The sequence below is a fragment of the Neophocaena asiaeorientalis genome, unplaced genomic scaffold (assembly GCF_003031525.2).
Source record: "Neophocaena asiaeorientalis asiaeorientalis breed wild unplaced genomic scaffold, Neophocaena_asiaeorientalis_V1.1 scaffold132, whole genome shotgun sequence".
NCBI classification, from domain to species: domain Eukaryota; kingdom Metazoa; phylum Chordata; class Mammalia; order Artiodactyla; family Phocoenidae; genus Neophocaena; species Neophocaena asiaeorientalis.
The window spans coordinates 2,573,102-2,598,096 of record NW_020173393.1 but is presented as its reverse complement, the minus strand read 5'-3'; the positions used below and the strand labels follow the sequence as shown (position 1 = coordinate 2,598,096).

The 24,995-nt window shown below is 46.7% G+C and overlaps 1 protein-coding gene across 3 annotated transcripts in view; it reads left to right on the top strand.

Moving 5' to 3' along the window:
• Positions 1-24,995, top strand: part of PKIG (cAMP-dependent protein kinase inhibitor gamma) — a 99,478-nt gene that overhangs the window by 57,021 nt on the left and 17,462 nt on the right. For 2 of the 3 annotated variants that reach the window (XM_024746829.1, XM_024746830.1), the window contains one exon: positions 14,877-14,946. The gene's annotated coding sequence lies outside the window, so the exon portion shown is untranslated. Of the gene's footprint in view, positions 1-5,468; positions 5,644-14,876; positions 14,947-24,995 lie in introns of those variants that run through there. The other variant, XM_024746828.1, reaches the window with a different exon arrangement.

Sequence of the window (24,995 nt, the reverse complement as noted above, 5' to 3'; positions counted from 1 at the left end):
TGTGTGCTGCGAGTGTGTTGTGGGCAGCTGACTGGCGCAGGACCTTCAGTGGGTCCCCTAATTTTCAGCCCTCTTCCAAATCCTCTTGATGCTTGCCGTCCCCAGGCCCAGAGCCTCCCTGGGCTTCCACATTTCCAGTGGTGCTTTCCTGCCCCTATGCTCTAGGCTTCATCTTCTATCTGTCGTCATGCTTCTATGAACTGTTTCTGTCTTTTAGAAATTATTTGGAATGAAATCTTTTGTTTTCTAATGATCCTACTCAACAAGAGGGAAATCCCGATTTGAAGTTTAGAAGACATGATACTTTTTTTTAAAGCATAAAACAGTTGCTTTAACCCAAGCCTGGACTATCCGGGGTATGTGTGTGTGTTTAGAAAATATTTGTTGAATTTCCTATTCTGTATCAGTGAACGAGGGAGACATGTTGTTGACCTTGTGGAGCTTACAGTAACGTATGTTAAGGGTTATGAGAGGAGAGATGGAGGGTGCTGTGGGACCCATACACCTAGGAGAGCTCACTTGGCTCAGAGGGAAGGCCTCCAGAAGGAAGTGACGTTTCATGTGGGATCTGATGGCTGAGGAGGAGTTAACCAAAACAAGAGGGTGGGGCCAATCAGATGTATGTTTCAAGTGCAGGGTCAGAGACAGCCTCAAACCAATAGAAGGGCTTCCTACTGTTGGAGCACCAGGCTGTGCAGCCGCAGGAAATCCCCTGCCTTCTGGGGCCTGGCATTCCCCATCTCAAAAATGAGGAGACTCAATGAGCCTGCTCTTTTCAGCTGTAAAAATCAACAAGTTTAAGATTAAAATTAACTCAAGTGTGGAGATCCATCTCTCCCATAACTGCCCCAGTCTGAAACCTGTCTCTTGCTGGTGGGAAGCAGGTATTAAGAAGGCTGAAAAAGGCAGGGGAGGGGCAGTGTGGTACCCTGCAAACCTCCCCATTTTCAAGGTGCATTCTCACAGGGACCAGGCTTCCCTTCCCCTGCCAGCTCTGCAGCTGGCACACAGCATCGGCAGCGGCCGGGGGCGGGGGCGGGGGACCGGGAGGTGGAGCCTCAGAACATCAAACCCTGTACACAAGGCAGCCAGATGTGCTCCAGAACCAAAAGAATGTATCAAACAGTTGTCGTCTTTTGTGGAGTTGACTCCTCCCCCACCCCCAAATGACTTAAGTTTCTGAATTCAAACATTGTTTTGAGTGTAGGTGTGGTTCTTTCTGGGTCCATACCCCAGGAGGTTAACAGGCTGTTTATGATAGTAGAATGATGGATGACCTTCCTCCCTTTTTTTCTGCTCTTTTCTATTTTCCTGTTTTTTTACAATAAGCAAGTATGATTCTAATTGGAAAGAAAACAAAATCTACTTTGATTTATTAAGTCTCAGTCTGTATGTTTCTCAATTAGTTTCGTCTGGAAAAAATGGGGACCTTCCAGCTGTGTGGTATAAGGATTAAGTGCATTTGAAATGGCATGACAGCTGAAACTGGACTTTTTTTTTTTTTTTTTTTTTTTTTGCGGCACGCGGGCCTCTTACTGCTGTGGCCCCTCCGGCTGCGGAGCACAGGCTCCGGACGCGCAGGCTCAGCGGCCATGGCCCACCGGCCCAGCCGCTCCGCGGCACGCGGGACCCTCCCAGACCAGGGCACGAACCTGCGTCCCCTGCATCGGCAGGCGGACTCCCAACCACTGCGCCACCAGGGAAGCCCTGAAACTGGACTTTGGTAGGGTGAAAAGTAATTGTATTTTACAGCAGTTGTTTGGACTAGAGGGTGGGTAGTGGTGGCCAGAATTTATTCGTTCACATACTCCTTTAAACAGATAGCCATCAGTTACCAGCTGAACAAGTTACTCAGGTGATCTGTGTCTGGAATTTCCTCTTGTGTCAAGTGGAAAAATTAAATATACCTACCTCATAGGATCCTTGTTGAGATTAAGTGAGGTAATTTATATAGAGCAGTTAGAACATTATCTGGCATGTGATAAACATTCAGTACAAGTTTTTGTTACTTTTGGATTTCCTTATTTTAATAAATGTCTCATAATATGTACAGAATGCTCATAAATTAGACACGGAGCTTTTGCTTAAGAAGCTCAAATTCTAGCAGCAGAATAAGATCTGTCCAGAAATAAATATGCCTCAAAGGAGAAAAGGTAAGTTTCTTAAGAGAAACAGATAAAGTACTAAGGAAATTCAGAGGGAGAGAGCCCCTCCAGACTGGGAATGAGGGGGTGGGAGTTAAAGGCAGCTTTGGGACAAAGGGGCTGTGTGAGCCCTTCAGACCAGCCCTGCACGCTGAAGCTGCCAGAGTTTCCTTTATCCTCAAATGGAGCCAATCTTGCTGGCTGTGAAGATCTGCCAACTTTCCTGCAGGGAATCATTTAAAAGGCAGTAGAGTAAGGGACTTAAGGGGACAGGCCTGGCCCCAGGCAGCCTGGCTTGGAGCACAGACTCCGTCACTTACTCCAGGGACCCTCTGAGAAGGCCAGTCAGCCTCTGCACGCATCGGTTTTCACAACTGTAGGATGAGACCGTGAGTAACACTTCCTGTAGCTGCTTCGGGTAAGGATGCCATCCAGTGGGGTTTACAGCACAGAGCGTGGCCCCAGTCCATAGAGTGTATCATCTGCCGTGGTCAGTAGTGGAGAAAGGGAGTGTGCTGGTGTTGTCACAGTTCTCTCTTCGTGGCTTCTGTCACAGATGGACAGTTCTTCAGTCTGCAGGGCAAGTGTTACAAAATACATGTTGTCGAGGAAAACGCTATCTTTGTTTTTATGAATGGGCTCCTTACTAGTATTTTTGTTCAAGTAACAAAACATGCTTCAGAGCACTGAGGGTGATGTCAGTAGGCTGACCTGTCAGGACACGGGCTTCATTTCCTCACGCCCACTCATACTTCTGGAATAAAGGCCCAGCCAAGCAATGCCCCACCTCCAGGCCCTCAACGCTGAGTGTCACTGCGAGCACACAAGAACACGCCTGACAGCGCTCCGAGGCTTTGTTCCTTACTCATCCTGACATTCTAGAGAAACACGGGGCCCTTCTCTGGCTTCCCGACATTCTTGACCTTATTCATTGTCACGTCATCCTCCGGGCAGAGGGTGGTGACAATGAGTCAGAATTAGAAAATAATGTCTTTTCTCTAGGATGTGCCAGCTGATTTTACAAGTATTTTTGAACTTGTAGTCTGTGCCAGGCACTTAAGCCACACAAGAACCTTGAAGAGTGAATGCGGTTGTTACTCTCATCTTACATTGGAAACCAAGGCACAAAGAAGTTAACTTGCCCAAGGTCCTACACAGGTAGAAGGTCCAGGGACAGGTCTCTTCAGGCTGCTGACTGCTGCTCTCCACGGGTGACCAGACTGGTGTTCTTTTTATTCCACTACAGTCTCAGACCAACTTGTGGGAAAGCCTTCAGCATGGCACACTCCCTCCTAATATATAGCCTATTTGCTTGGACCTTTTCTGATTAACATCCAGGTTTTCTGAGAACTAATTAAAATTCTTGTTAAGTTACAAACTACCACAACCTTCCTCCCACCTATAAATAGCTTCTTTCCCAATAGAGCTGTAGTCCCAAGTAGCTTTAAAGCAAATCAGATCTGCACCATTTGGGGGAGGGGCGATTGAAACCCAGACTTGTTTCAGGCCACACAGTATTTTGGTAGAAAGGCAGGTAAGCACCCCTCTTACCTAGTAGCCAGAAGTGTTTCCTATTAGCTAACAGATTGACTACCTTTCCCCATCTCAGGCCTGGTTGAACCCAGGAAAACTCTCCTTCCCCACTGGTTTTAAGAAGTTTAGCCCGTTTTTCAAAGTGGAGATGATCCCATGTAGAACTAAGGGCCAGGCTCGGTGGATTAACCATCTTGGAAAGTAGCACTGGCAGTTGTGGGCACTTTGGCCTCAGCAGGAGTTAAAAGACCCAGTTTCCAAGTCTGGCCTTTTCGTCTTGAGCTGTGTGACCTCGGGCATGTCACTTATCTTCTCTGTGTTTCGTTTTCCTATTCAGGAAAAGGAGATTAATAATGCAGTTCCCTGGGGACCTGATTCTCCTCAAATGAGAATCAAAGGAGATTAGGGACAACAGTAAGAGCCACCATCTATCATCACTCACCTGCCAAATACTTTCAGTTCCCTTACATGTGTTATTTCATTCTCACTGTCCTAAAATGGAGGCCCTAGTGTTGCATTAAAAAAGAAAGAAAAAGTTCAAAGGAGTTAAGTCACATAGGATCCAGATCTACATCCCTGGCTCCCAAACGGATGCTCATAATCACTATGCATGTCACATTGCTTCCCACTATACACCAAAGCAGAGAGGCTTTGTCTTTCCTGTCAAGTACTCTACAAATGCAAGAGATTAATTATTATCTCTAGTAACCACTGCTGTTCCACGTTAGTCCCTTAGGACAGTTAAATTCTCTTGCTGCTTTATCTTACCTAGTAGTTTATGCTGCCTCTTTCCATGTCCCCCGGACTTGTTCAGTGAATTCTTGGGGGTTTTCTCCCAGAGAAACAGTTCAGCTCTACCAGAAAGGGGGTTGAAGGAGGCTGAGCGGAGCCAGGCATCTTGAGCAGAGGCCTTGGACCCCTCCAGGGTTCCTCCCTCCCTCAAGCGCGTGGTCAGCCAGCTTGTAGTAAACTTCCTTATGTTGCATTCGTTGACGAGCTCGTCTGTCACTGAATTTTAGAAGTGGCCACCTTATAGTAAACTTCCTTACGTTGCATTTGTTGATAAGCTTCTCCGTCACTGCATTTTAGAAGTAGAAGACACCAAAGCCCTCATTTCATTGATGGGGAAGCTGAGGTCCAGAGAGAGAGATGACTTGCTTGAGGTCATTCATTCAGTTAAGAGTGTGACCAGGACCGGAACCCAGTTCCCCAGGCAACAGACTAGTGCTCTCTCTGAGCCTTTGGAGTGGGCACGTGGCATCTCCCCCAGTGAAGGACAGACTCATGCACTCTGCCCAGCATGCACCTAGGAAACTTTAGGGAGAAATTCGACAACTTGGAAAATTGAGAAGGAAGAAGGAGATGGGGGGAGGGATGGAGTTGGGGTGCAGCTCCCAACCCTAACTAGTGGCTCATACACCAAAGAAGTGAATTAGACCACAGCACGGCAAACTAGGTAAGCTCACGGTCAGCAGTGACTGAGAGGCAAAGGGATTTATGCTGGGAGCCCTGGCCCAGGGAGTAGATAGGAAGCCTTTTGTCACTAAGGCTGCAGTGTTGAAAATGGAAGGAAGGATGTTAGGCAAATGTGCCGGCCCGGGATGCAGTTACAGCCCCCGCAGCTCATTGTCCAAAGGAAATGGATCTCTCCTGTGGACGGAGAGGTGGAAACTGAGCAAGGGAGCTGAGTGGTTGACATCATCAGGCTGAGCATTGGGTTACAACAAATGGGGACTTACTTGGCCCGAGACGTGGGAAACACCCACTAAAACCTTGAAGTGCATTTCATTTAGGAGACGCGGAGAGGGAGAGAGAGAGAGGGCACGAGAGATCCTGCCTGCACCCCTGGCCCGCTCTGCTAATCTTGCTTACCCTCGGAAGGGAGGCGTTCTGAATGCTGGCTTCTTAAATTCGACCTTCCCTTCTGACTGAGGACCACTGGACTTTGAAGGAACTCTCTGCTCTCGTAAGTAGAACTTCCTTCTCTGTCGCCACCCCCAGGGAGAAGCAGACTTGGAGGTAGGGCTCTCTGGAGAGCTTGCTTTCTAAGCCTGTTGGTCACAAAGTGTCTATTTTTTATATTATGATTTATTGCTTTGAAATTAATGGCTTTGTCTGAAACTGCCTAGGGCTAGAGTCTGAGCCTCAAGGCTCGCAGATGGGCTCCAGTCAAATGCTGTTTCACTTTGTTACCCAAAGAACTTTGACAGAGTACCTAGAACTTCGAAAGCAGCTCCTTGCCCCAAATATAGGTGAGGAAATAAATCCTCCCTTAGAAATTGGTGTTTGGAAAATCTTTATTAATTTCTTTTTCTGATTACCATGGTGGTACAAAAAAATCTTAAACATTGTAGAGAGAAATATCTCTGCAAATGAAAATTCCCTATAATCTTCCCCTCTTCAATGTAACATCGGCATTTTAAATTTAAGATACAGATACAATTAGATTTCATGAAGTTACCTCAGCACTTGTGCCCTGATGCCTCAGTGACTGCATAGGAAACTCCAAGATCGAGATCTTTAACTTTGGCTTTGTGATCTTTTTATTGCTTCCTTTAAAAAATGTACTGTTTATTCCTAGAAAATAAACAGAACGTGTAAGTCTTTGGGCGTTTTATTTGTTGGCTTCTGTGTTCAGGATTTTAAACCGAGGGAGCCACTCTGTGCAGAGAGGAAGGGAGGGGGCGGTACCAGTGGGTGCTGGGCTGAGGGTTCTCAGGTGGCTTGAGATACAAGGCTTGCAGGTGCTGTGTGTGCTCCATCTAGCCTCCTAGCAGGTAAAAATAGTTGAAAAAAATCACAGTTAAAGAAGAGAGCCTTCAGCTTTAAAAAAACAAGAGCCACCACATAATAGAAGGGCCACCCAAGGAAACCGTGGAAGCCTAGGCAAGTGTTTCACTCTCCGGGCCTCAGTTTCCTCATTTGTACCTAAATGAGGGTTGAAACTAGATGATCGCTTTACAGTTGACCCTTGAACAACATGGCTTTAACCTGCGAGGGTCTACTGTTCTGTGGATGTTTTCCAATAAATATGTGCTACGGAACTACATGATCTGCGGTTGGTTAAATCCATGGATAAATCCATGGATGCGGACCCACAATCTAGGTGGCCGACCTTAAAGGTTATACTCGGATTTTCGACTGCACGGTGGATTGGTGCCCCTCACCCCTGTGTTGTTCAAGGGTCAGCTCTGTTCCCAAGTTCAGTTTGAAGTGAACCACTGAAATCTCCTTCCCCTTTGAGGAGACCCCTTAGGGCTTGAGGAGCAAAATGCCCTTAGTTTTCAGGATCCTGGAATGGGTGAATACTGGTGCCTCTAGGAGAATTAAAAGAGGTCATAAAACAGGCAATATTAAGTTACTTCTGAGTTGAAAGTGTTGTCAGGTTTTGTGTTTCTGAAGGAGAAAATCTCAATGTGGTGTGCACGCACACCGGGGAGGGAGGAGAAAAAAGAATGAACCGTGCTGAGCACCTGCTAAGGGCCAGGCCCCGTGTTACCCTCATCCTTTCACATAACACCAGGTGGTCAGTATCATCATTCCCTAACTCCACCAACAGGGTACATCTCCACTATACGTTCCCGTATTATTGCGAACTCCTTCCTAGTGTTCACCTGAGCTGTGAGAGCACCGAATCCTAACCACTAGACCACCAGGGAGTGTCATACCTGCGCTGTGCTTACATGGTTATTGGCGTGACATCAGTTCACTGCTTCCACTAGACCACATACACCGTCTCCTCTGTCACTGTACCTCCTTGCCTGGTAGAGAACTTGGCGCATAGGTACAGAGAAGACACATCAATTTTAACTTAAAGCCCACTGTCCTTCTCCCTAACTTGGCAAAAGAGAGGCAGAAAAGGAGGGGAAATCTCCTTTTTTGCCTCCCTCCCTCCTCCATCTCACTGAGACACAGCCTGCACTGCTGCAGGGAAAGGGTACCAGAGCCAAAGTACAAAGAAGAGCAAAAGAAGTTGTCAAATCTTGGCCTCTGAGTTTCCAAGTGTCCAGATCTTGGCAACTGAAGGGATTTTTTTTCGCTTTAAGGCCATCAGAGACCCTAGCCCTCAGGAAGATGCAGTATTTAAAACAATTTGTTTGGATTAAGATCGCGGTTAACTGGAGGGTTCGTGAAGCCCCTTAGCATATCTGAGAGCTGAAGCATAACTTCCCCAGCAGCTAAGCCCTTTGAAAGTGGACTGTTGCTGCCAGGGCAGCACCCCCGGGCGTGGGCAGCAGGAGGGCCCGGGCCTCCGTCACGGCCTCACCCAGGATCTTGAGCCCCAGAATCTCAAAACTTTGGCTGACTTAAAAAGTCGTCCCTCTTCCTAAGGTGTTGGTGAGGAGGTGATATTCTGGAAGGAAGGTACCTGGTTTGGGTTTTTATTTATGTTTAAATTCGAATGCTTATCCAGTCTGTCGCGCTCTCTAGTTTCCTACCTGGTCTTTGGCCCCTGTGGGCACTTGCATTTGTGGCCCCCGGGCTGGTTGGTGTCCCCAGTCCCTGTCACTCTAGACAGCCTAGGGTTCGAGGAGAAGTTGAGCCATCTCAGACAGATGACCCCCCTCACAGAGCGTGCTCCTCTTCTGAAAAGTGGGAGGTCACAATTATACCTACCTCAGACAGGTGCCCTGAGGACAAAGCAGGATAAAGCTCGTAATGCACTTGGTTGGTCCAAAAATACATGCTCAGGATTAGATGCGTTATGGTTTCCAGAAAGAGAAAGTTAGCTGACGTCACAGGCACCTGCCCCCTCAGTCGCAGGATGGCATTGGCGTGAGGAGCCTGAAGTTCTCTCTGAACTCCTCAGTTTCGACCCCCCATCCCCTACTGGGCCCTGGAGCTGCCATGCTGGCTCTTTAATCCAAACCCCAGCAGTGTTTCCTGTCACCCACTTAAGTGATGAGGCCAAAAGCTGAAGTGGGCGCTGTTCTCTTGGGACCCAAGGTCCCTGGCCCAGCCGCTGAAGGAAAAAGCTGGTGACAGGTGTTACTTTCTGATTGTGACAAGCGGCTGAGCTCACCCAGTTCACTCTGCTGAGTGCTTTCACGAGGGGCCAGAAGTGATTCCTAAGTGGAGACAGACGTGGAAAGTCTAAGGTTCTTGAAAACAAGTCATTAATCACGACCCAAGGCTGAGCTCACTACCTCCTGGAAATCTTTCAGAAATGCCTCATGAAAACTTTGAAAACTGCCCCTTCAAAGAGTGGTTTCTTTGGAAGTTGCAGTCAGCTGCCGTGCTGAGCCATTCCGAATCACAGATGAAGACACATCCGCTCTGACCGGAGTAGGCCAGCATTTCCTAACTTGAAAAGAAGTCTCTAATCTTCCAAGAAATTGCTGGTCTTCAGCTTGGCTTTTCCGAACTGAATAATGGACCTTCAAGGCACTAAAGAAATGAAGTATTTGGTTGCTAATGCGTTCTTATTATGTCCCAGGGAGCTAGGTCAGTAATTATGTTTAGTACTTTATGGCTGTGGTCTCTGACGTTCAGTAAACCTGCTGAGGGCTGATGGGTACCGGAGACGAGGCTAGAGGAACAGGCTGATTAAGAGACAGCCTCTGGCCTGGCGCAGTTCTCAGGGCATCGCGAGGACAGGCGGGTGAGTGGGTCGGCAGCAGGTGGACGGAGGTCGTGGTCTTGAGCTGGGTTGATTACCCCCACGCTCCCCTCCACTTCCTGACGCCCAGAGCTTTGCCAGCACTCGCGTTAGGGGGAAATGAGAGCCGCTCCTGCCGAAGCATTCACCCCCAGCACCTTCCTGTCCCCCTCGGCTTCAGAGGAAAGAAGGGAGTTCGTCACAAAATGCAGCAGCCCCACCTCAGAGGACCCGGAACCTGCTGTCCCGTGTTCAGTAAGGAACTCTGGGGATGCGTGATTCTGTCGTCTAAAATCACCACTACGTTTTCTGTTGGTTTGTTTTCATAACATTTATATTGTGGCTTTTTTTTTTTTTCAGTTTACAAAATTGGAACATGTTCATGGAAGGAAAAGCGAGGCAGTACAGAAAAACATACTTAAATCATCACCCAGTGATTTCACTTCTCTGATTTTCAAATAAGGCGTGGCGAGGTCAAAGGGCATGACCGTTTTTAGATCTCTGATACACGTTCCCGGTTTGCCACTGGAAAGTGTCAGCCTATATAAGCTCCCATCAGCAGTCCATGCTTATGCCCGCATCCCCTCACCCGCACACTGGCTGCATCTGGAGTTTAGCTCGTTTTAATTTCTCCCTAGGCAGAGTCCCTGTTTGCGTATCTCAGAGGTGCTCGTGTTCTGTGTTGCGGTCCCCGCGGGGGAAGAAACCACTATCTGCGCTTGGTTAGGGGCCCTGGCTTTCCTTTGTACTTTCCTGTACGTATGTGTGAATTCACCCATTGTAAAGAGCCCTTTGTGTTTTCGGTATTACGCGAGGTGCTATGGGCAATACCAAGGTAAGTAAGACTTATAAGTAGCTCACAACCTGATAGGAAAAAAGGACTCAGTGACTCTTAACACGTGTGATTATGTGCCCCAAGAGAGGGACAGTGCTGTGGAAGGCCTGAGAGAGTAGCTATTAAGCTGGGACTTCGGTTCACTTCAGTAAATCTTTCATGTATTCGGCCCGTGTTTATTGAGCACCTCATATCTGCTAGGCACTGGGTAAGGTGGTAGGTGGACAGTGCTACATAGAACAGGCATGGTCCTTCCTCACATGAAGCTTACATGGACTGATGGTGGTGTTATGAAATAAACAGCATGAGTGATGGATGCGGAGGAGAGTGTAGTTGGGGCATGTTTGCCTGAAGAGGTGGTGTTTAAACCAAGATAAGGAGTCAATCATGCCTAGGAGTTGGGGCAGGGGGTGCTGGGGGTGGGAGAGAATACTCCAGGTAGGGAGAGGTACACAGGTGAAAGGCGCAAGGCGGGAAAGCCTGTGGAATGTTGGGGAAAGTGAAAGGAGGCAGTGTGGCTAAAGCCTAGAGGGGAAAGGAAGAGAGAAGAGGGTGAAGGTTAGGATCAGGGGAAGGTTAGGAAAATGATGGAGGGGCCTGGTGATGCAGGGGATTTTCCTTCCCTTATTCAGCAGCTGTATACCAGTATATGAGCAAAATTTCTCTCTGAGTTGGCATAGAATAGTCCTCCTAGTCTGTAATTTTTTCATAAGGGGCAGGAAAAATCTGTTACCCCCAAGGGCCAATGTCTATTCATTGGCTTGCCTATAGTTCCCCTTTCTGATTTCAAATGTGAGCTCCCCGCTGGACTTGGGTTTGGAGACCTGAGTTTGTACTGCTGCTCTGTTACAACTTGCTGTGTGACCTTAAAGGATCCTTAACTTCTCTGGGCCTCATTGTCATCTGTCAATGGGAATGATGCTGATCTGATCCCAGGGTCATTGTGAAGATCGAATAAGTATCTTAAACTGCTTTGTAAAATATGAAGTGCTGTAGACATATGAGCTATCATTATTATTTCAGTGAAAGATTTCTTATCAGTGAAATAAGAGTTGAAAGTGAAGCATGCCACCAGGAAAGGGCAGAGCGTACCTTCCAGGCAACCCCAAAATGGCAGATTCAGCATAGGTGGCTCTCCTTCAAGAGCTTGTTGTGAATGCTGTTCCTCTTTTCTCTTTCATTTCATCCACTGGGATAAACCATTTCCTTCCTTTCTCCTTCCAACAGAATGGGTTACAAAACAATCCATTTCACTTCTCTGGATTCCAGGACCCATTTGATATAGAAGCCAGAGCATCTGCTTGGAGGCCAAGAGAGCCTTGTGAGCAGAGATGCTGCGGTTTACTGGACTTTGGTTCCCGGCAAACATAGATGCCCGGGTGTATATTTAATTGGGTTTGGGGAGAAAGGCAATTACGGGCACAGAGCCACGAAAAACAGTCAACAGTGTAGAAGCGGCCCACACACCACCTAAGCAGGGCAGTTTCAAGCCAAAGCTTTAGGCTTGCTTTTGGATTTTTAAAGGGGAGCATTTTTATTTAAGTAAAAAAAAAAAAAAAAAAAATCCCTTAAAAAGTGACATAAATGCTTAGGAAATAAAGTGCACTCTTTTTTCCCTTTCATGAAGCTTTTTAAAAAAATGTGTCTTCCAGCTATTAAAATGATAGGTTGGAAGACCTGTTCTATTTGACCAAAAGAGAAAGTGACAGTAAGCGCAGTTAACTGTCCCATGTAGATAAATGGGTAGTGTGTGACACAGTTTACCAGCATGCTTTCTCTGCTCTCATTAGTTTGTTGTTGTTTTTGTTTTCTTCATTAGTTTTTCCTAAAGTGATGCATATGCTTGTTGTAGCTAGACAATTTGAAGATGTATAAAGAAAAAGTTTGTGATCTCTCCCCTCTCCCTGCTCCCCATTTCCGTCCTTCTGAGATAACCATTGTAATCAGTTTGGTGCATATCTTTCCGTACCTTTCTCCGGGCTCCTACGTGAATGGATACTTTGTGTATGTATGTGGTTTTTATGTTTTGTCACAAGTGGAATTGTACTTTATTATTTTGCAGTTTATTTTTCCCACTAAATAATACATCATGGGTAGGTACAAATTTGATTCACTCTTAAATAACTTCAGGGCTGTAGATCTAGAGGTACCACGGTATATTCAACCATTTCTCCTTTGGCAGATACTCGAGTTATTACCATTTTTTTTACGAAAACTGTTGTTGCGTTAAATATCTATATGTACATATCTTTCTTCACTGGTCCTTTTGTTTTTATAGATTATATTTTCAAAAATAGTATTGCTGGGTTAAAGGGTATACGTACTTGACATTTTAATAGATAAAACTGTCCTACTTTACAAAGTGTTCTTATAATTTACATTCTCCCCAGCAATATGTGAGTACTTCCATTTCCCTAAGTCTTTACCAGTATTAGATATTCTCTCTTCTTTCCTCCATCTCTCCTTCCTTCCATCTCTATTGTTTTATTTCTGACCAAGCTGATGGGAAAATGGTGTTTTATTTTTGTATATTCTTTACTGCTAGTGAAACTCAACATTGTTTCGTGTTAATTGACCATTTAATTTTCCTCTTCTATGAATTTCCTTTGCACATTTTTCTTATGAATTATTTGCCTTTTTCTCAACAAGTAGTAGGAGCTCTTTATGTGTTTATGTATTAAGGATTCCATATGTGTTACAAATATTTTTCCTAATCTGTTATATGTTTATTAATTTGTTTCTGTATTTTTCTTCATAGTGTCTGGATTTCTTGCCTTGTTTAGGAATAACTTCCCCACCTCAAAGTTACATAAATATTTTCCTAAATGTTTTTCTAATACTTTTATGGTTTTAATTAATTTAATCCTGAATGTTTAATCCCTTTGGAATTTATGTTTATACATAGCAAGAGGTAGTGATCAAGCCTTTTTCTAGATGGCCAGCACCATTTATTAAATTAGCCATCTTTTCTATTTTGTGTTGAAACCCATCTTTGTCATAAATAATTTCCTTTATCGTATCTGTTTCTGAACTTGCTATTCTAATCCACAGCTTGTCTATTCTTATGTTAATACTATATCTTTTTATTATAATGTCTTTATAGTAAGCTTTTCTTGTAAGACAGATCCCCTATTTATTTTTTATAATTATCTTTACTATTTCTTGGCTAATTTTCTTGAGTACTTATTATTCCATATGAACTCTAAAGTAATTTTTTTTATTCACCCATCCAAAAAAACCTATTGGTAATTCTTATTGGAATTTAATTAGAATTATGTAGTCACTTGAGAAGGATGGCATTTTGGATAATTAGGCTTTTCTACCCAGGAGCATGCTAACTGGCTTGCAACTTATGCATTCTTTTTCTATATTTTGTTGCTTTTACCTTTAGAATTTCTATATGCATCATGGATGTATTATCTAAAATTAAACAGTATTTCTGTGTTTGCCCTGAATAATCAAAAACCTTACGACATTTAACTCTGATTTCTCTTCCATCTTCAATGTTATTATTGTCAAACGTAATATTGTCAATATTATCAAATACGTTTTTACCTCCTCATTTAGTTCTGTTTCACTCAATCAGTACTTCTTTAAATTTACCAATATACTTAACTAATTTTGCTCACTGTTGATTCTAAAATCTCACTTATTTTCTGTGTTCAATTTCTCTTCTGTTGGAGAATGTTTTTGGAGTTTGTCAGTGGTAAACTTGCTCAGTCAGTCTTTGTCTGAAAATGTCTTTTGCCCCCACTCTTTTTTTTTTTTAGTTAATTTATTTATTTTATTTATTTTTGGCTGCGTTGGGTCTTCCTTGCTGCGCGCTGGCTTTCTCTAGTTGCAAGTGAGCAGGAGCTACTCTTTGTTGCGGTGTGCGGGCTTCTCACTGCTGTGGCTTCTCTTGTTGCGGAGCACGGGCTCTAGGCATGCGGGCTTCAGTAGTTGTGGCTCGCGGGCTGTAGAGCGCAGGCTCAGTACTTGTGGCGCATGGGCTTAGTTGCTCCATGGCATGTGGGATCTTCCCGGACCAGGGCTCAAACCTGTGTCCCCTGCACTGGCAGGATGATTCTTGACCACTGCACCACTAGGAAAGCCCTGCCCCTACTCTTGATATTTTAGAATTTTAGATAGCATGTATAATGATTATATGGAAGTTATGTATGCCTCTGTAAAAGTTTTCAACTAAAACAGAAATAGTTAATGTAAAAAGTGAAAGTCTTTCATTCCTTTTTCTGAGTCCCAAAGACAGCTGCTGTTCATAGTTTGCTGTTTGCTTTTTTCTATGTAGATTCAAAAATTTTGTATATACACAAACGGTGTACATTTTTCTAAGCATAAACAATCATGGTCATTTTTTTTAAAAAAAGCAATAATATATACAATTTTACACTACTTTTTAACAACAGAGCATGTACATTTTCCCATGTCAGTATGACAAAATCTCCCTCATTCTTTCTAACGGCTGTGTAGTTTCTCATCATATTGATACACCATAATTTAACTCTTTTCCTATTAACAGACATTTAAGTTGTTTCCTCTCTTATTTTTTTTTTTTTTTACTTTTACACAATATGTTTTACTGAACATTCTTTTACTTATGTGAGCATATTTATAGTATAAATTCCTAGATATCTGACTGATCCAAAGGATGTGTGCAGTTAATATGTTAATAGATGTTGTTAACTTGTATTCCTAAAAGACTGTTTAAGTTTACAACCCTAGAGTATGTCTGGCTCTAATTTTTGTTTTTCTTCTGGTTCCTTAGAATTTCCATATTGATTACTCAACAGTGGAAAATCTGAAGAGATGCGAGCTGGAAAAAGAAACTAAACCAGGTGGGTAGTCACATTGTTCATACCACTACTGTAGCATCACAAATGTTTACCTAAATACCTTTATTTCCATTTGAAGAGGGAAAAGAAATAGATTCCAAATGAAATTGGAGAGGAATGTGGGCCCCATGAAGAAGGCAGGATGGCCCTTTTCAGAAGTTATATAACATCACTCTGCAATTTCAGTCATGATTCCATTTACATAGTTTCTCTATAGCAAAAGAAAGACAATTTACTTCTGGTGGCTTAAAAGAGAATGGGTTTCTTCAGCCATCTACTTAAGCAGATGGAATCATTCACAGGAGTTATTAGCAAACCTAGTCATGATGCCAACTTTCCTGTCCACCAATGGTTTGTTATAAAGGTATTTTCATAAAGACTAGGGCACATTTGGGGAATTTTAATACTGTGATACAGGAGCAAAAGCAGGCAAAACCCAGCGCATAGAAACAAGTACAGCCCAGTGATCTGATGAGGAGAAGGTGCAGGTCTGTTCCAGTTGTAAGAAAAATGCAGTTCATACAACATAGAATGGCCTGCCTGGAAGTGTGGCCACCTTGGGTTAGTGTTCATATTTTTATGGTATCCAAACATTTTCTAACAGCTTCTGACCCGTGGTCCACCCACCTCCCTTGCCCCCAGCTCACCTACCCCTTTCCAGCTCCATCATCTTGCATTAGGGCAGAATCTCCAGCCTTTAGTACTCTGTCCAAGTCCTAGTAGTCCTGGGAATTTGGGGGGTTTCCAGCTCCTTTGAATTCCCTCTCATGGCCTGGCCTGCCTCTACCACCTCTCCTAAGATTCCTCTTCTCTGTTGGCAGAGCAAGAATCTTATCTGGAAGGCAGTTGCCCTGGGTCTGGAACTCCCCAGACCCAGGGCAACTGCCCTGGGCCTTGCCCTACAGTAGCTTCCTGAGCCACCAGGTTTGTGTCCTGTTCTGACTCAGTGCTGCTGGGAATCCCCTGGATGCATATATTTGCAGTGACTAGGATGTGGCAGTCAGCTCCCAGGGCTGTTTATCTGGCCAAGATCAGAGGACCTTCTATTCCAGTTGCTGTGGGAGCATTGGGTCCCAGCCACTGAACCTTGAAGTTTAGAGCCTGGGTTTTTAAACAGGCTTCTGGGGTTCAAGATTTCCCTGTAAACATGGGTACAGTTTTGAATGCATACACACACACGTACTTTTCTAGGCAAAACGTCTGTAGCTTTCCTCAGATTCTCAAGTGTGTCTGTGACCTCTGAATTGGAAGAATCATTGGTCTCGAGAGAGCCTCAAGTGGTGTGGGGCACTGCGTCCCCTTGGGCAGCAGCCTCCCAGGCTATCTTGGGCGACCTCACCAAGCCTCTAGGTTTTTCTGTTTAGGGTTTAACTGGGACAAATTAGCTAATATCGCTGAAGCTCAGAGCCATCTGATGGGATGTCCCAAAGTCCAGTCATGGAATTGTACCCCCAGCCCCTGTTTCATCTCACTGAGCACACTGTGCGGGTTTTCTGGTTTCCGAGTCTGCAGCTCGGAAGGGCTGCTGTGGCAGCTACACTGACAGCAGTGGGAATAGTGTTGATAGCTAAATTTCAGTCTGGCTTACCACTGCCAAGAACAGCGTCAGATACTTTGTACACCTTATCTTATTTGATCCTTACAACTTTCCACGGAGGTTGGAACTGTTATTTTACATATGGAGAAACTGAGGCACAGAGAGATTTTTTTTTTTTTTTTGTAACTCACCAGAGACCACACAGCCAATAAGTCAGTAAGTAATACGTGACCCAAGCACATGAGCTTAACCACCAAGCTTTATGGTGAAAGTAAAGGGCATTTTTAGAAAAATAAAGCAGAAAAAATATGGGGCTGTTTAGTGTAGGGCAAACCGCCCTGTATCTTATAATAATACTAAGAACATTGCCATGTTATACCACATATGAAAAACTATGCACACAGCACTGATCTTAAATCATTAAGAAAAGGTTAGTGGGTAATACGCTAATACGTTAGTGCAATACCTGAGAAGAATTTCTCTCCTTTGTAATTCAGATAAGCTTTATTGAAATATAATTCACATACCACACAATTCACCCATTTAAAGTCTACAGTTCATTGGCCTTCGGTATATTCACAGAGTTGTGAATCTATCACCATAATCAGTTTTAGAACATTTTCATTCCCCCCAAAAGAAACCCCACACCCTTAACTCATCACCCTCCCAAGCCCCCAACCCTCCCCAGTCCTAGGCAACCACTAATCTGCTTTCTGTCTCCACATAAGGTTTTGATACTTAAAGGAGTAACAGCGTGGGAATCTTGGTGATCTGGTGTGAGTCATTCCCGGAGGAATAATTAGACAAATGAAATTTGACTCTAATGTATTTTATAAATGGCTTTATTAGCTAAGAAGCTACAAGCATGTCTATGATATGCCCAAATTTAGGGTTGACATAGGCAAGAGACAAGTTTGTTTCTGAGTAATTTCCACTTGTCAACGTCACCTGTCAAACGGGCTCTTCTCAGCGAGTGGCTGTAAAACAGCGATGGGTTCGTGGGGCCGCATTTGTCCGTTGGTGGCAGAACCAGTGGTGGTTCAGCATAGGATCTTTCTTCTGCCATTGGAATCCCTGGCTTGCTTCTGTGTCTGCCTGGCTCTAGCTGTCAAAGTGAAGGGCACTCACCTAGTTGCCCGTCACTCTGCAGTTCAGGGCAGGATCCCATCAGACACTCAGAGGATGCACAGCCACGCGCTGTCTTGAACTCTTGTCCCTTTAGCAGATCCGCTGTGTGTCTCTCCTGACTCATTCATTTATTCGTCCTTTTTGAAAACATTTATTAGGCGCTCTGCACCTGGCACTGTGGTGGGTGCTCAGGCAGTCATTCTGAAAGCTCCTTCTCCTTACTAGTACGGTGCGTGGCCTCATTAGGCCCAGGTGGGCAGAGCCATTTGCACTGAGACAAGCCGGGGGGCAGGGAGTTTGGTAACAGAACAGTTCTCTGATGGGGATGAGACAGATGCAGTATCATCCACATCGAGACAGAGCCGTCCCCAGAATGCACCCATCCTGAAGAATGTGCGAGGAGTCGGGGATGAGGAAAGCCAGGTTCAAGGCCTGATTTGGTCACTGACTGCTTAGAGGACCTGGGGTGATCCCCGCAACTTCTCTGAGCCACGGGCTGTCCATTATGAGGGTTAAATAATGCAGTGCCTCCCAAAGTACCTTCAGTACCAGTGCTGGGAAGAGTCTGTACTTAGTAAGTGTTGAATGAATGACTGAAGGAGTGAAGGAGCATTCTGTGATTCTCAGAGCTGGAGCAGAACCCTAGCAGGTCAGGCGACCAGGTGGAGACAGGTATAAATGAAGACCAAGGAGAACCTCCCTTTCTCCTCCCAGTCAGACCCTCCTGCCACTTTCGCCCCTTTAAGCTCGCCTTGTCCTCGGCTCCCACATCCTCTGCTTTCCTGAGCCAAAGAGAGGCTCCGCCTTTGAGGCCTCGGGCCTAGGAGCCAGCCAGGCCTGGGTGTGAGTCGGGGGCTCCGGTACATCTTCGCTGTGTTTAAAAGGGATCTAATTGTGCAGGGCTACAGGGAAGCGAAAATAGGATGACATGGAAAGCATTTCTTACCATATCTGATGCATAGCATACACACCCATAATTGGTAGCCGTTTTTATTTTATTCTTATCGTTGTTTGTTTGGTCAGGAGCCAGCGCTCGTATGGTGGTTTTCCTCACTGGCTTGAGAGTGCACATGTTCTTCAGTTCGTATTTTGTTTGTTCATTAACGCATTCATATGGATATATTTGCTGTGCATCTTCCACGCATCATGAACTGTGCTGTTTGCTGGGGATACAGTGACAAGAGAGTCAGGGTGCCTATCCTTCTAGAACCAGTTGGGAGGGCAGGTATGGGACAAGTGTATCAGCACCTGTATGGTGGCAAAGCAGGGAGCCCTTATCTTTTCTGCTGGGTCAGGGAAGAGGACACTCGGCCTGGGGGCTGGCCGTCCCTTGAAGACCCAGCGCCTCGAGGTAGGGGGCAGAGGGCTGGAATACTAAACCGAGGGGCTAGAATCCAGCGCAGACTGTGGTTACGTGGGCCGAAGGCACAGGAGACTCTGTACTCTCTGCTCCAGTCGGATGGTTCCCGGCTCGCAGACATGTTGTTCTTCCCGGTTCCAAGGGAGGCTCTTACTTCATTAGTAATCTTCTGTGTTGTGTTGTGTGGATTGTGGGCTCTGCTTCTGTCCGGCGGCAGGAGGAATGGCAGGCGAACTTTGTTTCTCCTTTGGTTTAAGACGGGAGGGCCCCAACTAGAGACGCCCTTACTGCCCCCAGGCCTAACTCCCCCTGCACTAGAGGGAGGCTCTGAGAACTGGCGTGGAAGGAGAGCGTTACAGCATTCTTTTGGAAATGCCACAGAAAGGGTAAAGTCAAATCAGAGCAAAACTCCGAGTCAACTCTTGTCCTCCAGGACCCAGGAAGGTCCCGGCCACCGTCAGCCTTATCTCTCCCCACTTGCTGCACCCCAGCCCTGTGGCCTCCTTGCCCTCTTTCTGGACACCAGGCAGGCCCCGCCTCTTGCCTGCTGTCCCCTCTGCCTGGCCCCCTTTCCCAGGTATCTGCCTGCTCTCCCCGCTTCAGGTCCCTGCACCCGTGTCCCTCTTGTTCGTTAGTATGGGTCGCTCCAATAGAATTCGAGCTTCATGAGGGCAGAGGGTCTGTTTTATTCGTTGCTGAATCCCCAGTGCCCAGTGAGCAATAAATATGAAGGAGGAGAGGGAGTCATTTCCTTAAAGTTAGTGCCTGGACTCCTGAGCCCCGCTCTGCCTTGTACGTCTTATTGTTACAGCCCTTAATGACCAAGCTTTTTAAAGATCCTTAAAGTTTTAAAAGATTCATATACAGCAGTGGTCCCTAAACTCTTTGTGCTCTCATTACATGTGTGGGCCATGACAATCTTCCATCGGTAACAGAGGCTGACAAGCGCAGTGATATTGGCTAGTAAGCACATACCGCGTTCCCCGCCTGGCATTATTAGGATTCCTGAAGGAGGCAAGGGGTATAGTTTGAAGCTGTTCCCCAGTGATTCCAGAATTCTGATATGTGCGCCCCTGCCCCCAATGCTTGGTTAAGAATTATGCGTGTTTGGGTCGACCTCCCTAACTAGACCTTGAATGTCCCTCAAGGGCCCCTGCTGTCTCACTGTTTTTGTATCTGTAGCATCTAGTCCCAAGCCTGGTACACGCTGAGTAATCAGTAAAAGTTCATGCATGAATGGATGAATGAATTGATATTATAGAGGTAATATCTTGCTTCTTTTCATTCTCCCCAGTGGCTTTGGGGCACATAGACTTCTAGAGGAACTGTAGAGGGACCCTGAGCTGGAAGTAACATTAGAGATCACTCTGTTTACCCACTGCCGCATAACACATCACCCCCAATGCTTAGTGGTTTAAAACAACAGCAGTAATGTATTATTTTTCGTGCTTTTTGCTGTGGGTCAGGAATTTGGGGACAGCCCAGTTGGACAATTCTGGCTTGGATCTCCCACGCAATTGCAGGTAGTGGCATGTGCTGGAACAGCTAGGGACCAGCGCAGCTAGGGGCTGCCTGCTGCATCTCTCTCCATGCCGTCTCAGGGCCTTTCCATGTGGTCACTTCACGGGGCTGGTTTGGGCTTTCTCAAAGAATGGCAGCCTCAGGTATCCTACATGCAGCTCACAGCTCCAAAGACAAGTGTCCCGAGGGAGAGCCAGGTAGAAGCTGTGACACCTTTTCTAACTCCATCTTGGAAGTCATGTCTGTTGCAGTCTGTTAGTTAGAAGTAAGTCGCTATGGCCAGCTCATTCAAGAGGGTACAAATTACACTTCACCTCTTGATAGGAGGAATGTCAAAGACTTTGCAGATGTGTTTCAAAAACAGCACAGAGATGCCCAGCTTACCTCTTCATTCTACACTTGAGACCCCCGAGGTCTGAGGGGGAAGGACCTTGCCCAGAGCCACCTGGCCTGGCATCGGCAGAGCTGGAGCTCAGTCCAGACCCTGGACCTTTGGCCAGCCTGCTTGGAAGTGATCTCACTTTCCCTTCTCCAGCCCTCCATCCACATTATGACAGGGACTGCCTTTCTCTGGGAACCTTGCATTTTAGCTGAGCCCTCACCAAGTTTAGGTAATGTGTAAACAACAGAAGACCTGGGGAGACTCAGTAAGCCTGGTCCTCAAGCAGTAATTCTGTTGGAGTATTCTGCCTCTTTCCAGACACCTCCATAGAAGCACAGACTTTCACGGATTGAAGAGTTTGTATCACTGTCCCAAATGCCCAGCCCCCAGCCCTACGTGAAGTGCTAACACTGCCCAGCCACAGGGGGAGATACAGCGGCTGAGTGGGTGAGGGTTTTAAAATGCGTACCCCCAAATACTTGTTTTTTCAAAGTTAAATAAGAAAAATTAGAATTTGGTGACAGACAGAGAATCAACCCAACATCACTGAAGAGATTCTTAAGATTTTAAAATAATAGCTGGAAATTCTAAACAGGATTTTGCTTAAGCTTGGGTAAAATGCATCTGGGTATATGCTTTAGCCAGCATTGTAGAATATTTTCTTAGGACTTTATTGCTTTCTTGTTCTTCCTTCAGAAATGCCTTATTATGAGGTTGGGGATAGAGGAGAAAAAAGGGGAGAAAAGGGAGTGGACAGTTTTGGTTTTTTGGTTTTTTATAAATTTATTTTATTTATTTTTGGCTGAGTTGGGTCTTCGTTGCTGTGCGCCAGCTTTCTCTAGTTGCGGCGAGCGGGGGCTGCTCTTCGTTGTGGTGCACGGACTTCTCATTGCGGTGGCTTCTCTTGTTGCGGAGCACGGGCTCTAGGCGCGCGGGCTTCAGTAGTTGTGGCTCGCGGGCTCTAGAGTGCAGGCTCAGTAGTTGTGGTGCATGGGCTTAGTTGCTCCATGGCATGTGGGATCTTCCTGGACCAGGGCTCGAACCCGTGTCCTCTGCATTGGCAGGTGGATTCTTAACCCTTGTGCCACCAGGGAAGCCCGAGTGGACAGTTTTTAACAAACCCTTTCTGCCTGCTAGGCATGATGGTAATTCATTTCTACACTTCCTGGCCTAATAGTACAGACCCACTCCTGCCCCATACTCAGTGGATAATATGACCTTGGGTAAGTACTTAGCCTCTCTATACCTCAGCTTCCTCCTCTGTAGGACAGAAGTGATTAATGCTTTCTACCTCAGGGAAGTGCTGTAAAATTAAATGAGGTAAAGCCTGAAAGATGCTTAGCAGTGGGACTTCCCTGGTGGCACAGTGGTTAAGAATCCACCTACCGATGCACGGGACACGGGTTCGATCCCTGGTCTGGGAAGATCCCACATGCTGTGGAGCGGTTAAACCCCCGAGCCACAACTACTGACCCCACATGCTGCAACTACTGAAGCCCGCGCAGCCTAGAGCCTATGCTCCGCAACAAGAGAAGCCACCGCAATGAGAAGCCCGAATACCGCAACGAAGAGTAGGCCCCGCTCACTGCAACTAGACAAAGCCCTCGCGCAGCAACGAAGACCCAACGCAGCCAAAAAATCATAAAAAAAAAGAGATGCTTAGTGCGGCATGCAGTCAGGACGCTGTAAATGCTGGCTCTGATTGTTCCCCCAAACCATCTTTCCAGGCAGTTGTCACACCCCCATTTTATAGACGAGGACTCTGTGGCTAGTGAGGTGCCCAGCTCTAGGGACCGAAGCTGAGCGACCCCAAGCCCTTGCTGTGTCACCGCACCACGCAAGACTCCAGGTGCTCAGTCAACATGCAGTAGCGGTGGGCACAGGGGCTCTGGAGGCCTCGCGACCTGTAGGGCCCTCGTGCCAGTGTCCCGGAGCAGCGCCATTTGAAAAGGCAGGGCCAGGAATCCACTTAAGAGGCTCTATAAAGAGCAGAGTGACATAGAATGTTCCAGGCAGAATAAACAGTCTCATGAAGGCCCTGAGGTCAGGAAGAGCTGGGTTGAGGAATTAAAGACCAAAATGGGCCAAGAAGAAAATGGAAATGAGACAAAAGGTCACAGAAGGAGGCAGGGCCAGATCAGTGCAGGATGTCAGGGGCTGGTGTAGAGTTTGGATTTTGCCAGATGTGGAGTAGAAAAGCATCAAAGGTTGAATGAAGCAGGGGAACCACATGACCCAGTGTCTGATGTGCAAACATCACCCTGGCCCTTGTGGAGAATACAGACTTGGGTCGAGGGCAAGAGGGGAGCAGGGAGGTGGTGAGGAGACACTACCAGGGGTGCAGCTGAGAAACGATGGCGACCAGGTGGTGCACGTGGAGGGGAGAGGGGCCAAGTTCAGGCTCTCTTCTGCAAGTAGAAACGACAGGACCCGGTGACGGATTGGACGTGAGTGATGGCCCCAGGTTTCCAGCTTGAGCAGCCTGTACAGCGGGTGCCGGCCCTGAGCTCAGGGAGGCTGGGGGGAGCGGGCTTGTGACTGGACGTGTGAAGTTGGAAACGCTGGGGAGATGTCCAAGGGAAAGGCGAAGTAGGCAGTTAGGCTGCACATCTAGAGCTCTTAAGAGAGGCTTGGGGCTCTGTGGGAATCATCAACACAGACTATTAAGGCAAAGGGTGAGAACCCCCCAGGGGGCAGATAGAGAAGAGGACGCATGCCTGGTCCCGGTGGGGGGGGTGGTGAGGGAGGGGTCACCAGGGCCCCTGACAGAGGAGGTGCCTCGAGCAGGAGGTTAGGAAGTGGCCTGACAGGCTGGAGGAGGTGCAGTGGGGGTGGGGCCTGCAGGCCCTGGAGGAGAGTGCTCTGAGAAGATCTGAGAAGAAGGGCGTCCATGGGGACCCTGCCCTTTCATCCCACCTGGCGGCTTCCCAAAGCAGGACTCCACACCGCCTGCCCCCAGGGCTGCGTGTCTCTGGCCCCGTGGGTGCAGAGTCCAAGGCCCTGCCCAACTGCCTCCAAAGGAAGCCTCACTGGGGGGCCCCTCTCTCAGGCATCAGGTCCTGCCCTGGCAGGAGACAGGTTCCTCTCTGGCGACTTTGCTCTGGGGGTGTCCCTAAGGGACTAGATAGAGCTTGGGCCGGTCCCCAGCAGGCCACACGTAGCCGGGACCAGCTGTCCTGCCCTTTCCCAGCTTCTGGGATGTGCTCAGTCCGGGGCCCTGACTTCTTTACCCGCCTCAGTGCCTCTGTGGGTCTGGCTGCCCAACACAGAGAAAAGCCTCTTCCCTCTGAGTTTGAGGAGCCCCTGGTATTTCCATCAGGTTTCCACGGCCCTTCCTTCCCTCAGAGAAGCCTTAGAAAGCATATTGCCCACCCCTCGGGAGGCCTGTCCCAGAGCACCAAGTCCCACTCTGTGCTCTGTGTCCATTGCAAAATGGTCTGCTTTCTGATTTGTATGGTGTCTGCAAATATTTAATTTTTTAAAAAGGAAAAAAAAAACCAAACAGGAAATGACCTTTCTGGTATATTTGGAAAACAATTTGGTGCTGTCATGGAATCTGCCTGAGCGATGAGGACTAAGCTGTAGGCTTGGAACAGACCATGTAGCTCTTGGCAGAGGTTGGGACCTCTTCAGTTTACAGAGCTGGGGGGAGAATAAAAACAGAAGGGAGAAGATTGAGTCCCGTGGGGAAACCCGACAGCGCCCAGGGCAAGCACCTGCAAGAGCGCAGCCTCTGATCCTGGGCCACTGAGGGTCTGGGAAGCTCAACATAAGGGCTCTTCTTTTTCCTCCCAGGCATTCAGGGTCAAATACCTCACCCTGGGAAGGCCCCCAAACCTCCCGAAGATGAGGAAGAGTAACAGGACATCACTCTTGAGCATCGCATAGGGCTCAAACTGAGATAGGAGGTGTTAGGTCACTTAGACCCACATTGGCTGTTGACTCTGCCTGGATCACCCTCTATCCAGCTTTTCTGTAGATCTCAGCCCTAGGTCACATCCTTAAGGAGGCCTTCCCTGACCATACAGCCTTAACTGAACCGTGCACACAGAGAGAAACCTGTTCTCTTCTTCCACGGCACTCACCACAATCCATGATGATAGATTCCTTTACCCGTTCAACTG